The following is a 16,019-nucleotide window of genomic DNA, read 5'->3' as shown; positions in this document are numbered from 1 at the left end:
AGACCGAAGCATCTTTTTATACTCCTGCTGCGGAGTTTCCTCTAACAGGGGAGGTTTTGAATCAATGTCATTGGCGGGACAGTCCTTAAGAATAGTATCTGTAGAAGTGTTATTTAAAGTTTTAGGTCTTAGTCCGTGAAATTTCTTGACGTGAGACAGATGCACCCAGCCTTTCCTGCCTTCCAACTTCACGGCTGTGCGGGTGGTTAGAAGGACTAACTTCGGCTCCTTCCAGCGAGGCTCCAGCGGACTTGAACGATCGAAATTCCGGACAAGCACTAGACTTCCTGGAACGATTTCATGCGGTTTCACCTCGGTATTGTCTGGAAATGCGGCGGCAACCTGTGAACGACAAGAGTGTAGGGCAGACATCAAGGAAGCTAGGTAATCTGTCAGCATATTACTGGAAACATCTGTAATACTTCGGGGTCTAGGTGTACCCCACATATTCAGGGGACGGCCGAATACGACCTCATAAGGGGACAGACCTGATCTGGAATGTGCGATCATGCGCATATAAAATAGGGCGACTGGCAGAGCTACTAGCCAGTCTACACCTTTCTCTTTACAAACTTTGGCGATACGGATTTTTAGGGTCTGGTTATGTCTCTCTACGAGACCGGCTGCTTCTGGATGGCGTACACAATGGAACTTCCACTGGTACCCTAGTAAAAGGGAAACATGCTTCATGAGTTCAGATGAGAATGGCTGGCCGTTATCAGAATACACGACCCTAGGGAGTCCATAACGGGGGAAGAATTCACGAACCAGCTGCTTGGCAGTGGTCGCGGCCGTATAATCTGGGACTGGATATGCTTCTGTCCACCTGGACAAAGCGCATACAACTACAAGGACATACTTGAAACCTCGACATCGCTCCATCTGAATATAATCCATCTGGAGGACTTCAAAAGGGTGGTCAGGGGGTTGGAACCCACCTTGTTCCACCGGGACACTTTTACCTGGATTGAATTGACAACATATCATACAAGTACGGACTTTCTGCTTGGCTGCAGCTCGTAAATGCTTGTTAAACCAGATGTTCTGGATACTGTCTATCATGGCTTTTTCTCCTAAATGTGCAGGACTATGTGCGGTATTAATAATGACTTGAACCATTGAGTCGGGGAGAAACCATGTGGCTTTTCCCTTCGTCACCCATCCCTGGTCTGTCTGGACCCCTCCTTGTTCGGACCATTTCTTGATTTCTTCGGGAGTAGCATGTAACTGGATATCTATGACATCCTGAGTAGGGTCCTTAACTGTCATACAAGTAGTCTGTTCTAGAGTGGATGTCGGTGTCTTGTTAACTGGTATGTCTGGTGTCTGTGCTGTAAGCTTGGCTGTTCGATCTGCTAGATCATTACCTTGGGAAATAATGTCAGTGACTTTCGTATGTGCTTTGCACTTTATGATAGCGATAGATGTCGGTAAATGTATTGCATCTAACAGAGCTTGAATAAGGAAACCATGCTGAATCTTGGTTCCATGAGAAGTCATGAAACCTCTCTCCTGCCAGAGCACTCCGAAGTCGTGTACGACTCCGAATGCGTAGCGTGAATCTGTGTAAATATTAACTTTCAGGTTCTTGGCACGTATGCAGGCTTGTGTCAGAGCAACTAGCTCTGCTGCCTGAGCAAACAGGGTGTCAATACGGTGTGTTTCAATAACTTCAGTGTCAGTAGTCACTGCATACGCGGCTACTAGTTCTCCTGTACTCGTTCTCATACATGAACCATCCACATAAAGTGTCAGGTCTGGATCTGGTAATGGAATATCTGTCAGATCTTGTCTTGGCTTAGTCATAGTGTTAACACTTCCACACAGTCATGTGTGGCAGGATTTGAAGTAACTGACGGTAACAGTGTAGCAGGATTTAGAACGTTGCAGCGTCTGATTTCTATGTGTGGCTGGAACAGTGTCAGTTCATAACCTGTCAAACGTGCAATTGTCAAGTGCTGGGTCTGTGTTCGGTTTAAAAGAACTTCCACGGAGTGTGGAACTTGTATTGTCAGGGAGTGTCCCAATACTATGGAATCACTTTGTCTGATAGCTAGTGCTGTGGCTGCAACTGACTTGAGGCACGCAGGCAGAGCCTGGGCTACTGGATCTAGTGTACTCGAAAAATAAGCACAGGGCTTGTATTGTCCGGCTTGATCTTGTGTGAGAACAGATAATGCAGTACTATCACGTTCTGTGACAAAAAGTGTGAAAGGCTTACTGTAGTTCGGTGTAGCTAGAACGGGTGCTTGGCATAAAGCTTTCTTTAACTCATTAAAACTAAGTGTATGTTCAGATGTCCAAGGGAGAACAGTCGATACGGCTGCCTCCTGTGTCGTTAACTGTATCAGTGGTTTAGCTAGAAATGCATACTGAGGAATCCATTGTCGGCAATAAGAAGTGAGGCCGATAAAAGCACGTACCTCCTTCTGTGTCTTGGGCTGAGGGAGACTCGCTATTAACTGGATACGGTCAGGTGTCAACTGCCTACCCCACTTGGACAGCAAGTGGCCTAAGTAGATCACTTGCTGGACACAGAATTGAAGCTTTGAAGGGGACACCTTGTGCCCCATCTCGGCTAGGAAATACAGAACTGTGAGTGACGCTCGCTCGCAAGTACGTTCAGAACGGGCTGTGATCAGTAGATCATCGACATATTGGAGCAGGGCAGTGTCAGTTGGCATGTGAATATTGTCTAGTTGTCTCTTAAGTGCTTGACTGTAAATGCTAGGACTTTCTGTGAAACCTTGAGGAGCTCGTGTGAATTTATAGCTCCTTCCATTTAAACAAAAAACGAAAAGGTACTGGCTGTCTGGATGAATTGGAACACTGAAAAATGTGTTTTTGAGGTCTATGACTGTGAAAAATGTAGCCTCAGAATCAATGGCTGTCAATAGAGATGAGATATCTGGGACTACTGGATACTGGGGGATGATACATTTATTAAGTTCTCGAAGATCAATCACTAATCGATATACTGGAGGTGCATTTAGATCAGTACGTTTCATGACTGGAATGATAGGAGAATTACATACATTGGAGTCAGTTTCTACAACTACTCCTTGAGCCATAAGCTCGTCAATAATTTTGGATAAGGCTGCTACAGCCTCAGGTGGCAATCTGTACTGTCTGATTCGTGGCAAGACTATACCTTGTTTGAGAGTCATACGATGAGGTGTGATTTGCATGAAACCAACATCAGTTGGACCTTGCGCCCATAGATGCTGCGGAACATTAGACAATCTTGGATCAAAATCACGCAAAACATAGTGACCCTTGAAGTCACGTAAAAACAAACGTATTCCCTCTGGGGAACAACAAATAACTGCACCTAATTCTTTCAGTGTCTTAATACCTAACACATTTTCTGGACAGGACTTCGTAAGCAATAGATCAGTAGTTCGGGACAATGGACCTACTTCTAGAGTAACTGGTTTGGAAATCTCGTTAACAATTGGCTTTCCTGAAAATCCAAGGGAAACATTTCTAGAGCCTGAGAGCGGAGCCCCTGGAACCTCGTCGTGACTAATGGTAGTCCTACTTGCCCCTGTATCAATCAGAAACTTTCTGTCTTTCCCTAATACTTGACTGTGAACATAGGGACCTTCTTGATCTACAGGAATCTCGATGAGAGGCAAGCCTACCTCCCTCTCTAGGCTGTTTCATGAATACGCTTGATACTCTGGATACTCTGTCTGTGCATACTGGTACATCTGCTGTGTAACATGCTGTGTTGCAGCGATAGGCTGCGGTGCTGGAACTGTCTGTTGTGCATTCTGTGGCTGAGAAGTCTGTGAAACTTGTTCTTGTCTAGGCGGACGTGGTCTTTCTTTAGTTTTACCAGTGGCTATATTGTGTTTCAGAACTGCACACTCGTTTATAAAATGACCTGGCTGTTTACAATAATTGCATGTCCCTTTAACGGGAGCTGCAGGATGACTGGCTTGATTCGGACCCCTCTTCTGACTGTCTTGTGGAACAGATTGTGCAACTAGTACTTTCATTTTCGTGTCTTTCATACGTCTTCTCTCGTGTTCTTGCTCTTCTCTGATTCTATTCTGGTGATACTGGAGCATCTGTAACATCTGGGACGGGGGTACTAGCTTGCCAGGTACTTTCGACTTTCAAAACTCGATTCTTAACTTGTGGACTTGAATTCTCGACTAATTTAGTAACAAAAAGATGAGGGTATGACTCACTACTCGTCTTCAAACCACTGTTGATGCTAAAACATTTCTCAAATCTAGAATAAAAATCACTAGTATCTTCGTCTTGTTTCTGTTTACAGGCTGAGATTGCATCACAGTCTTCCTTTTTAGTGGCTAATAATCTAGGCAAAACTTGTATCAATAATTCTGGTAATTCTTTACATTTATCTCCAAGACCGGTACCTGGTACTCGTATCTTATCTTCAGCTTCTAGAGCTGTCCAATCGATCTTTTTCTCTCCCACCTCCCAATCTTTTTCCTTGAGTTTTTCGTATACCCCTGCGGGCAACAGGACTTTTAACATTTTAATAATATCTGGATACGTGTATTCTCCCATACGGAGCATGTCTTTTAATTCTCGGTGGAACCCTGCTGGATCTTTGTTGTGACAGGGAATTAATTTCTTCATCTCTAAGAGTTCCATCTTGGTAACTGGGGTGTAAACAAATACTCGTTGCATTTCACCATCTGGTGTCCTAACTGGGTGTACTTCTCGTAACGGATGCTGCCTGTCTATGTAAAACGGTTTACTTTCTGGAGGTGAGACATGAACAAAATGCGGGTTCAAAAACGTTCTGTATTTGTGGCGCTGTTCTAGAATGACACTAATTAAATCAGTACCTAAACCTTTCCATCTATACTGGAGTAACTCGTTCAGGACATCATGTAACGGACCTTGATCAGAATGTTGACCCTCATACAGTGTAATGAGGTGTTGGATCATATACATACCCACCAGTCGCTGCTCGGCTGGGGGTAATTTCAGAAACATTTGTGCCACTATTTCGTCTGGAAAAGTGGTAGAATCAGTAATCCATCGGACTGCTGATCGGGCTAGTTCTTGTTCATGCATAGTACTTAATTCACTATAACCGATTCGTGATTTCAGAATTTGATCGGTAGCTTGAAATACTTGTTCTAGAGAGCCTTGTTCCGGTGCTGGAAGATGAAAGACTTTCTTGTGTTCTAGGCGTAAATGTCGGTCTGGAAATCTAGATTTACCTACATACGCTATTCTGGCGGTAGTCTCGTCGTCTACCTCTTCAGTAGAAGAGTCATTTTCTTTCTCGCTTACTTGTGCTTCTTTGCGTTGTTCGTGTAACCTTATTATTTCTTTACGTATTTTCTTGTACATACTCTCTATACTATTGAGTGTCTTGTGCTTACCCTCGGCTATATTATCACTCCACTTTGTCAAAATTTTCATTTCGTTCGGATCTTTAGTCGGGGAATCTTGTTCCCTAATTAAACAATTGATCAGAAACTTTAATAACATGAACTGGATCTCAGATTTCCTGAGAGACATGACTTCACCAATACTTTCTGGATCTTGTCCTGTACGAATGAAACGATACATTCTGTCTAGATCTTCTTTCATATTCGGTAGGGTGACCAAATACTCGGACACCTGCCTTATACGTACGGAATATATAACCATACTATCCTCGCCTGGGACTGGATCATAACAGCATTCAGTAAGAAGTCGCCTGATTTCTGCAATGGACTTATATTTAGGCGTACGCTGTAACGCACGTTCATGTAACTCGACTGCCCCTAGACGTCTACTTGGCGGCGGGGTACCAGGAGGACCTCCTCCCGCGGCCCCTATACTGGAATCGTCGACTGATACTCTTCGTGCTGGCAAAGTGACTGATGTGGCGGGAATTTGTACTACGGGCTGGACCGGGGGTACCGTAACAGGTACTGCAACAGGTGCCCCGGTGGCTGGAAGACCATGAATTACATTATTCACAGGAGCTGGTGGAACAGGATTTGCATATTCTGGGACTGTGTCGTCCAAATAGGACGAGAGAAAAATCTCAGCTGCGGTCGGTTTGTGACGCAGATTGGTCGGAACTAAAGGTGGCGGAAAATTACTGGATGCTTCCGGGGTTGCTTTTGGCAAGCCCTCGGCAAGAAGAGGGTACATACCCTTAATAAGGGCATTTCTCTGCCTGTCTGACTGTTCGGTTTTAACTCGTTCACCTATTTCGATTAGTTCCTTTTCTTGGGCTTTTTCTAAGGATTCTCTACTTAATTCTGACTTTCTGATTTCTTTTTCGGTTCTTTTATGAGATTCTTTGCGCCATAACTCGATGGCATCTTTCTGTGACTGTCTGGCTTTCTTTTTCCATAATACTTCTTCTACTCGCATGATGCACTCGGCATCCCATGTACCCGATACGGGCCATCTGTACTTTTCTTCTAACTGTTTGGTGTACTCCACCCATAAATCTAGATATAATATGGCACTTATGCCATGCTTTTGATACATAAAATGACCTGGACTGTCCCTAGGCGGGACAGGAACTGCTTCTTCTAACAGACCTTTTCTAGTTTTTAACTGACGTAACTTGGAAAACAATGGCATGACTGGGCTGGAGTCTAGACACAATACAATACACAATGAACACGATGATTACTAAACAACACATTCATACCACGACATTGAAATACATGAATGACATTTAGGATAACAGTTCGGACAAAACACTACCTGGAATACTGAAAACAGAATACATGAATTTCTCGAGAACAGAACAGACTAGAACAGAAACTAGATGCACTGCTAAAACAGTACGAAACTTACCGGTCTCATAAAGAGACACGTCAGGACCCGCATCCACCTAAGTGGACACTTCGTGTTGGATCTGCGTACCCAAACCCACGGACCAGAGACAATGCAATTGACCCTGTCTAGATACTACCCCAGCAATGGTACTCACCGGGCAGCAAGAACGGAAGGCCTCGGACTGGACTGGACTGCTACGACGCCGGACGGACGAACTTCGGACTTCTGTTACGGGTGGGTCTCCGGATACCTCGGACCTTGGACTCTCGGCTTGGGCTCTGGTCGGGACTCGCCGCGTTCCTCCACCGCCTCGTCTGGATGCTGGACCGCAACCTCCGTCTCCTCCGTGGGCCTGAGGGATACTTGAAGCAGAAATATCTGCACGTGCACGGTATGGTTCCGTCACGGCTGCAGAGGATCAGGGGGCTTGCGTGGCTTCACCGGCGCCGCGTGGGGAAAGGGCAAGTCCCTATTCGGGCGCCATTATGTGGTAAATAAATAAATAATACCTCTATTTTTGACTAGATATAACAATAACAGATAGCTCAATAAATAAGAGTCAAGATTCGAGGTAGTAGGAGTTTGCAGGTTTAATACAGCATAAAGGACAGGAACAGGACAACCTGCACGGGCAAGATCTGGGATGGCTAGCAACTTTTAATAACCGTGCACAAGCATATATAGTTAAACAAAATACATGATGTTCAATACAATAGGCGTAGCAGTGGGCGGGGCCTGTAGCAGTCGCGAAAGATAAGGCGGAAAGTAGGTGTAACAAGAGGCGTGAACAGGGCGTATACATAGACATGTGATGTAAACGTAACAGAATATGTCATAAATGGGGCGGAAACATGGAGGGGGCTACCTAAGGAGCCGGGACCTCTAACCTAGTGGTGCGCGCAAACTGACAATGACGTGTTACTAGGAGAAGCTGGGGGCTATGACTTCTGCGCTAGAAGGAGAGACTGAAGTCTGGAGAGTCAGAGCGACATGTACCTAAACACTATCTAGTATCTGATGTTTAGAGAACATGTTGATGGAATCCAAAAGTTATCAGGGCAAAGGCTAACAGACACTAAGACTGGTGCATGCATTATTCTACATGTAGTGTGTGTTGAGGAATATTAAATGATCATTAATACAGTATTTCTCTTACATGGAGACGTAAAGGCTAGACGATGACTGAAACTATTGATGCGATTCAGTAGCTTAGGAATGCAGAGAAGGAGAGCTGGACTGATAACTAGAATCATAACATACTCTTGGCAGACTGACAGGCAGAGCCAGGCCGAGCCGGGCACTGTGAGGCAGGAAGTAAGTGAAGGGTCAGGGATACAGGTGGGGGCTGTATCGCTCCTCGGAGAGGGTTCAGGAGACAGGAGCTGAACCTGAATCCGGGCCCTTTTGAGGCCTAGAAACGGAGACTTTTCAATGAATTTAACGTGCACACTGTAAAACGTGGCAACATAACTTTACATAGGCCTGATGCTCGTTGTATTCACGAAAACTAGGAACTGGCATACTAGAGATGGACACAGCCGTAATTGCGTCTTTAATCGATCATGGGGAATACATATGCATATTAATCGTGCACATATAACATAACATGGGGAACACGTAGGGACACAGAACATGGCAAAATTTACTTTTCCACAATATATTAAGCGGGCTCGCTTTTGACCACAAATGAACAGTTGCATTTATACAAAGCACCAATGTGTGGCTGGCTCTAATACACCTCAGTTAGTCATGGAGCTAACTTTACCTGATCGTATACATGTAATAAAGGACATTTAAAAGTGAAGACGGTGTAAATCATGTATTCTTAAAGGGACAAGTGTGCTTATCTCAATATATTTAACTGTATATCTACACCTTTTGCACAGCTTAATCCAATGAACCCTTATAAAGATAATCTTCATATGAATAACCCACTAGTAATGGGAGGGCGAAGGGGGACAGAGAATGCAATTTTTAGAAAGTAGCTCCCCGTGTCTTAGTTGCAGGTATGGAGCCAAAAAGCTCATAAGTGTCTTAATACTTTTTAGTCAGAACTTCAATACACTGCGCACGGTTGTGCAAAGTTGGTGCTACATGAATTTTACATCATAACCCACGGAATGGCATCATTCAGTCCGTCTACATCACATTTGAGTTTGAAGATCCACTTCTGTTTCTTAAAGAAAAGGTAGCGCGAGACGTCACTCAGATGTTGAGGAACGAAGGGTTGCTCCAGGACTACCCATCTCATTTTTTCTGCTTTGTGTCTCATGTGCAAAAAGTGACTAGTCAGGCGAGTAGATTGTTTGTTACACCTGACTGTACTCTTATGCTCGTTTATTTTTGTCTTTACTTTCCTTGTCGTCATACCCACATAGCGTAGGGAACAAGGACAATTGATTAAATAGATTACCCTCTCTCTGTTGCAATTTGTGTGCTTCTTCAAAATCCACGGTCTCCCTGTGCCAATATCAACTGTCAGTGTTTTCTGCGTTTGTGGACATGCCGTACAGGATCCACAGGGAAAGTGGCCCTGGACCGCAGGAAGATTCCATAGAGTGTTGCCCGGGTCTAGATCTTGGCCTTTTAGTCTTGGTCTGGTATGAACCAAGCTGTCTCGAAGACTCATTCCTCTTTTAAATGAAAAGAGGGGTGTCAGAATGGTGGTACCAGACACATTCAATATCCTCCAGTTTTTTCGAACTGATTTTTGTATTTGATTGGATAGGGTACAAAAAGTGGTGACAAATGTGAGCTTGTTCAGAGGAGGTTTTGTTACTGGGGGTCCCAAGAGTGCCTCCCGGTTGTTATTAGAGGCTCTTTTGAATGCCCACCGCACCAGTGGTTTAGGGTACTCGTGTTGACTCAGTTTGATTGACAAATCTCTTGCGGATTCCTCAAAGTCTTGTTTGTCTGAGCAATTTTGACGAATCCTTAAAAATTGTCCAAACGGAAGATTTTCACGGAGGGACTTTGGGTGATGGCTACTGAAAGTTAACAATGAATTTCTTGCCATGGGTTTACGATAGAGTTTACTGTGCAATACCCCTCCTGAGGGGAAGATTAAAATGTCCAGGAATGGGAGCTCTAATTTTCTGAATTCAACCGTGAATTTCAAAAACTCGTTCTTGCTATTGAGCCAGACCTGGAAATCAAGTATGGTCTGTTCTGATCCTCGCCAGATAACCAAGATATCATCAATGTACCTCTTCCACAGCAACACCTGTTCCAAGAAAGGGTTGCTGTGGTTGAGGACACATGCCTCTTCAAAAAGATGGACATAAAGATTGGCAAGACTAGAGGCAAAAACGCTGCCCATCGAAGTGCCCGATGTTTGTAAAAAAAGAGTTTCTTCGAATCTAAAAAAGTTCTCAGTCATGGCAATCCGAGCACACTCCATCACAAAGCTTACTGGAGTGATACTGTCCATGTTAGTCGCCTCCAAGAGACCTCTGACTGCTTGAAGAGTCTCATCCTGGGGGATACATGTATACAATGATTCAACATCAAAACTGACCAGAAAGTCAGTCCCGATGTTGAACTCCACCTCCGGAAGCAGCCTTAAGACATCCTTGGTGTCCTGGAGGTAGGTTGGCATAGTCTTCACAAGGGGTCTTGGGTAGTGGTCTGAAAAAGTGGAAAGAGGTTCCAGTAGTGAACCAATGCCTGAGATTATTGGACGGCCTGGGGGAGGCCTTTGTGTTTTATGAATCTTAGGCAAGATATAAAAATATGGTGTCACTGGATGAGTGGTTATAAGGAATTTTGCCTCTTCAGCCGTGATCCAACCTTCTGCACTCGCTTCTTCTACCATGTGGCCAATCTCCGTTGTTAGTCTGGGCGTTGGGTCAGTAGTCAAAAGGCGGTATGATTTGGAATCACTGAGCTGTCTTAAACACTCTGTGCGGTATTCATCGGTGTTCATGATAACTGTTGCCCCGCCTTTATCGGCGGGCTTGATGGTAATTGTGGCCTCTTTTGCTAGAGTCTCTGCAGCCAGATTCTCTTGGGCTGACAGATTCTGAAAAGTGTGTTGTTCGGATCCCGATGTATTCAGACACATAATGTCGTGACTAACTGCTCTCTCAAAGACTCCTACTTCTGGAGGTACCTGTTGAAGGAGCGGCGTGAAGGTGGAAGGTTTCTTTAGGCCAGTATTTACATCCCTCTCTTTCCTTTCTTCCTCTTTCTTCATAAAGAAGAAGTGGAGCCTTATTTTGCGGAATAATTTTTCTAACTCGCAGCGTTGTTGAAAAGGATCTCCTTTGTTCGTTGGAACAAAGCCCAGCCCTTAATTTAGAACTTGTTGTTCAGTTCCAGTAAGGGTCCAGGAGCTCAAATTAACTATGAGATCCTCCCTTCCGTGCTCGGCCCGGCTTGTTGTTGTTGTTGCAACTGGCCTTGTCTGCTCCGTGTGTTCGGGAACGTTTGTTCGTCTTCCCAATGAACCTGGGGCTGACCACGTCTCTTGCCTCTGTTCCTGCTACAGCTTTGCCCTAAAAAAGCCTGGTTATCGAACCACTGAGTTGGGGGTTGGAAATTGGGCATAGGGTGTGGAAACTGGGGTTGAGGGTATCCCCACAGTGCGGGAGGCCTCCACGTACCTTGTTGGTAATAGTTGCCCTGTCTGGCACCTCTGCGATTAGGCCTATTGTATTGGCCTCTTCCTCGCCACTGTGGGCTGATGGGATTCATTTCATTTTCTCTTTCGGACACATTCAGGCTAACCACAGACCTGTTTTTGCTCATATGTTATTGCACTTACAGACCAGCAGTATCTTTTCTTGTTGTGCTCATTTTATTATCCAATGAATGGATGATACCTTAATAATTGTCCACACTAAAATATTACCAAGCTTTGACTTTGTGTGCGCTTAGCTAGACCACTACGCAGTAAACGGGTAACGTAACAAAGGGTAATTGAGCCTTGAGCCTGACTCTATTTAATCTTTATGTTTCTCCTGTAGCAACTATAGTTGAGGGCTACGGTTTGCGAATTGTGTCCTATGCCGATGACACGCAGCTGGTCATCTCCCTGTCACGGACACCTGATCTGGCTGCTGTCAACTTCAGAGCATGCATGCAGGAGCTTGCCTCATGGATGTCTACCAACTGCCTGAGGTTGAACGGTAGCAAGACAGAGGTGCTCGTGGTGGGGGGAGGCCCGTCTGTGTGGTCATCGGCATGGTGGCCCACCTGTTTGGGACCGGTTCCTACGCCAAGCCAGCAAGCCAAAAATCTGGGCGTGTGGCTCGACGCTGATCTAACATTTGTGCCCCAGATTAGTCGGTGGTGGGGGTGTGTTTTGGGGTCCTGAAAGGTCTACAGAAAGTTCTGGACCTCTTCCCGACGGAGGCTAGACGGAAGCTAGTACACGCTCTTGTCACCGCACGACTGGATTATGGTAACCTCCTCTATCTGGGTGCCACGGTGAGGAGCCTTGATCGCCTACAGGTGTTACAAAATGCCGCAGCCCGGCTGGTCCTGAGGCTCCCTAGAAGATCTGCCTCGAAGGCCGCGCTACAGGCACTACACTGGCTCCCGGTTAGAAGTAGAATTGAGTTCAAGGCTCTGTGTACGTGTCACCGTATTATTGGGGGCAAAGCACCGAGGCCGCTACATAGCCTTATCACTAAGTACAAGCCGGCCCGATCCCTTAGATCCTCTGGTTGTGGCCTATTAGTGATCCCCAGAATTAAAAAGGCCCGTATGGGGAGCAGGTCCTTCCGGCTCCTTGCAGCAAGGAGCTGGAATAAACTCCCGCTGGACTAAACTCCCGCTGGAGCTCCGTTTGGAGCCATCAGAGGCAAGGTTCAGGGGAAAGCTCAAGACCCATCTGTTTGTACAGTAGCTAAGTTGCAGTGAGCAGAGTTGAGGGCACTTACTACAGCGCGGGGACACGCCGGGGAGCGTAACCAGGCGCTTTATAAGCTTCCCTATTATTATTATTATTATTATTATTATTAATTATAGTGAGACAGCAACACCCTGACAACTCAATATCATCAAGATGGATAAGACAGGGCAACGCTTCTTGGCTACGTCCCCCTATCTTAACTACAAGTGAACTTGGGTAGATCAACTGGCAAATGCATACTATACAATAGGCCTTACCCGCCCTTTTGTTGATTAACCCTACCCAATGTCAACATCAACGTGGGGCTAGCCGACAACAACAGTAAAGTCAATATTTCATACCCAGTCCTGGATCACACAAGTGCTTCAGAATCAAACCAAGGAAGGAGGCCCGGCCCAGCCTCCTTTGGCCTAGGACGGCCGCTGACGGCCCTGCCCTTGTCCCAGGCTTCTCCCGGCACGCTTCCGCGCAGCGGATATGACGAGATTTTAAGTGGCACCGGTGGGCGGTGCTCGGCCCCAGCACAGGTGATGGCAAGGTGAGGTTATGAGGCTCCTGGGACTTTGAGTCCTTCTGGACGCTCGTGACAGCTTCCTCCCTCAGGTCCGGTCAATTGGCAGAAAGGGTCAGCGTCTTTGCGCTGCGGCACCCGCGAAGCAGGTGCGGTGAGGTTTTAAGTAGCAGCGGTGGGCGGTGCTCGGCCCCAGCCCAGGTGATGGCAAGGTGAGGTTATGAGGCTCCTGGGACTTTGAGTCCTTCTGGACGCTCGTGACAGCTTCCTCCCTCAGGTCCGGTCAATTGGCAGAAGGAGTCAGTGTCTTTGCGCCGTGGCAATATCACAAGCCATATATTAAGACTTGCACTCTCTAAGAAAGATACTGGCTAGCCAGTATAAGGCTGTTGTAGTGAGAACAATGAGCAGTGGTCCGAATTATTTCAGTTGGATATATAAAGCCCTTCAGAGCCTCACTGAAGCCTTGCTACAACCATTGTGTGATACATGAGAGTTAGAATTCAACAGAGTGAAACATGATAAAGAATGGACCAGACTTCTAGAATAGCCACACAGGTGACGGATATCCCCTTCGCTGAATTATAAATCCCATGGGATGTAATGAAATCTACATTTTGGCGGCCGTGATATCATTTACCGTTGTGACACAGTAACCCGTTCGCTGAATTATAATTCAGGCCCATGGTTTCGAGCAACACTAGATTTAAATGAATGCAATTTAATATATTGTGCAAAGCAAACCAAAATCAACAGATTATTTCACACTGCTGGCTCCTCCTGTTGGACACTGTGGGGCCCTATCAGCGGACTTTTGTCATATGCTCTGGAGGTGCCCTTCTCTAGAGTCCTATTGGTCTGGTGTGATGCAGCAGTTAGCCTATGCCATGGGATTACAGATAATAGACTCTGGAAGGCCAGTACATATGACAATTATAAAAAGGTCGCAGAAAAGAAAGCAGTGGCATTGTTTTTAGATCTTGCATTATTAAGAGCTATCTTGAGCAGTGACTTTGAAATAGAAGTCTGGACTACACAACTCATGTGAGGCTTGGTGCAAAACTGCGGGTGGGTGAAAGTGGAAAAAAGCAATCCACTGCAAGGTAGTCCGAAGCTTACATAAAAGTTTCATTGCCATGGAGTGGGTTGCATTTTGGCTTGCATTAGAAAAGGCATCCAGGGATAATAACGTATCACCACAGTTGTCATATCACTGGACTCCTATTGACCATAGCAAGCCCCTAAACACAAATTAAGGCGCTTTATGCAACCACAGGATTTGCATTGAAGTTCTTGCTTGTACTTGTTGTGTATTGAGGCAATGACTGTTCTCACATATGGTCCCACTCCCCGGCCACTTCCTGTTTGAATTTCTCCTTTGAAGATGCTGTGAGCTGGGACTCCATCCTTCTTGCAACACCTGACAGTCATTCGCTAGTGTTGCACACCCACCTCGCATAACATAACCCCATCATTGTTTTTTTCAAGTGGCCAGTCCTAGAAGACATAATCTTGTAGTGTAGTTCCAATATCCCTAATAGGCTCTGCGCATTGGAATAATATACACTATAGATTTTACATAGGACTGAGGTCAGTATGTCTCTATCGATTATACTAAACTTAATTGTGTGTGTTCCAGCTAACTCAGAGGTCACTAGAAAATTTCTCGAATAAACAAGAAGGGATTAGTCTCTGACAACCGCATAAACATGACAACTTTGTTTCCCCTAGAACCGGAAAAATATCTTCAGAGTCGTGGAAACAATAGATAACTAGTTCACTCAGTCAATCATGCATGTTTCCTTTCGACAGAGTTGCATAGAAATAGAGAGACGGGCGTTTCAATTAAAGGGGTTTATTGAACAGTCTTATTTCTCATGCAAGAGATATGAACTGCTACAATCGTTAGACAGAATGCAAAGTATAATGCGTACAGCATAAACAGTAATATAAAATAATACTGTAATAGCATTGTCTGTTGCTAAGACACATATAAAAGTACATACATAAATAACACAGGATAAAATACTCCAGTGGTGCTTCTAAATGATGCCTACCCCAATGTACCTAACCTAGGTCTAGTACCAGGGAAGAAAAAGGTGTTGTCTTTAGCATAGGTTTAGTTTTGCCAAGAATTGCCAAAGGTTTCTCTAGGTTCTAATCAGTTCCATACCTTTAGAATGAGAGAGGCATCTCTTTCACAGAACTCGATTTCCCAACACCCTCAAGGGGAGTTAGAAACTCTGGAACTGGAATCTCGGCAGGAGGATGACAGCGTCTAGTCAGTGTGTCAGCTGGAGAGTTGGCTTCCTTCGGCACTTGCTGTAGCGAGCTGCGTCATGCAAGTAGGTAGTCGAACTGCACCGAACCACACCGTGCTTTGCTGCAGCAAATGATGGTATATTTATTCCTTGAAGGTGTTTAGGAATGCCTGTATTGATGTAAAAGTTGGTCATCTGAACGTCATGAAAGGAATAGATGTTCATGCATAAAAATGAGTTCTTGGAGAAAGCAATATCCAGGCTAGAGGAAGTCCCTTCTGCCTAAGAGTCTGGATTTCCAAGAAATCGTTGTGACGTAGATGAACGCAAATTGTGATTCCCTAAATTTAATGTAAGAAGCACGGAAAAAGTGCAATTTGGACTTAAGGAATCCCAAATTACCACCAACTTCAAGTTGGTGGTAATTTGCGATTTCTTTGAAAAATGCACTGTTTTTGCAATATTCAAAGTGCCATGTGACTCACATACATGCCCTTAGGGCATGTATGTGCGCCACATCTGCACCCATGCTCATTTCAGGGGTGCAACAGGGTGTCCTTTTGATACCCTGGTACCCTTGAAATTGCATTCACAATTTGCAAATCTCTAA

The sequence above is a fragment of the Lissotriton helveticus genome, chromosome 1_1 (genome assembly GCF_964261635.1).
Source record: "Lissotriton helveticus chromosome 1_1, aLisHel1.1, whole genome shotgun sequence".
Lineage (NCBI taxonomy): Eukaryota > Metazoa > Chordata > Amphibia > Caudata > Salamandridae > Lissotriton > Lissotriton helveticus.
This window is presented reverse-complemented; position numbering follows the sequence as displayed.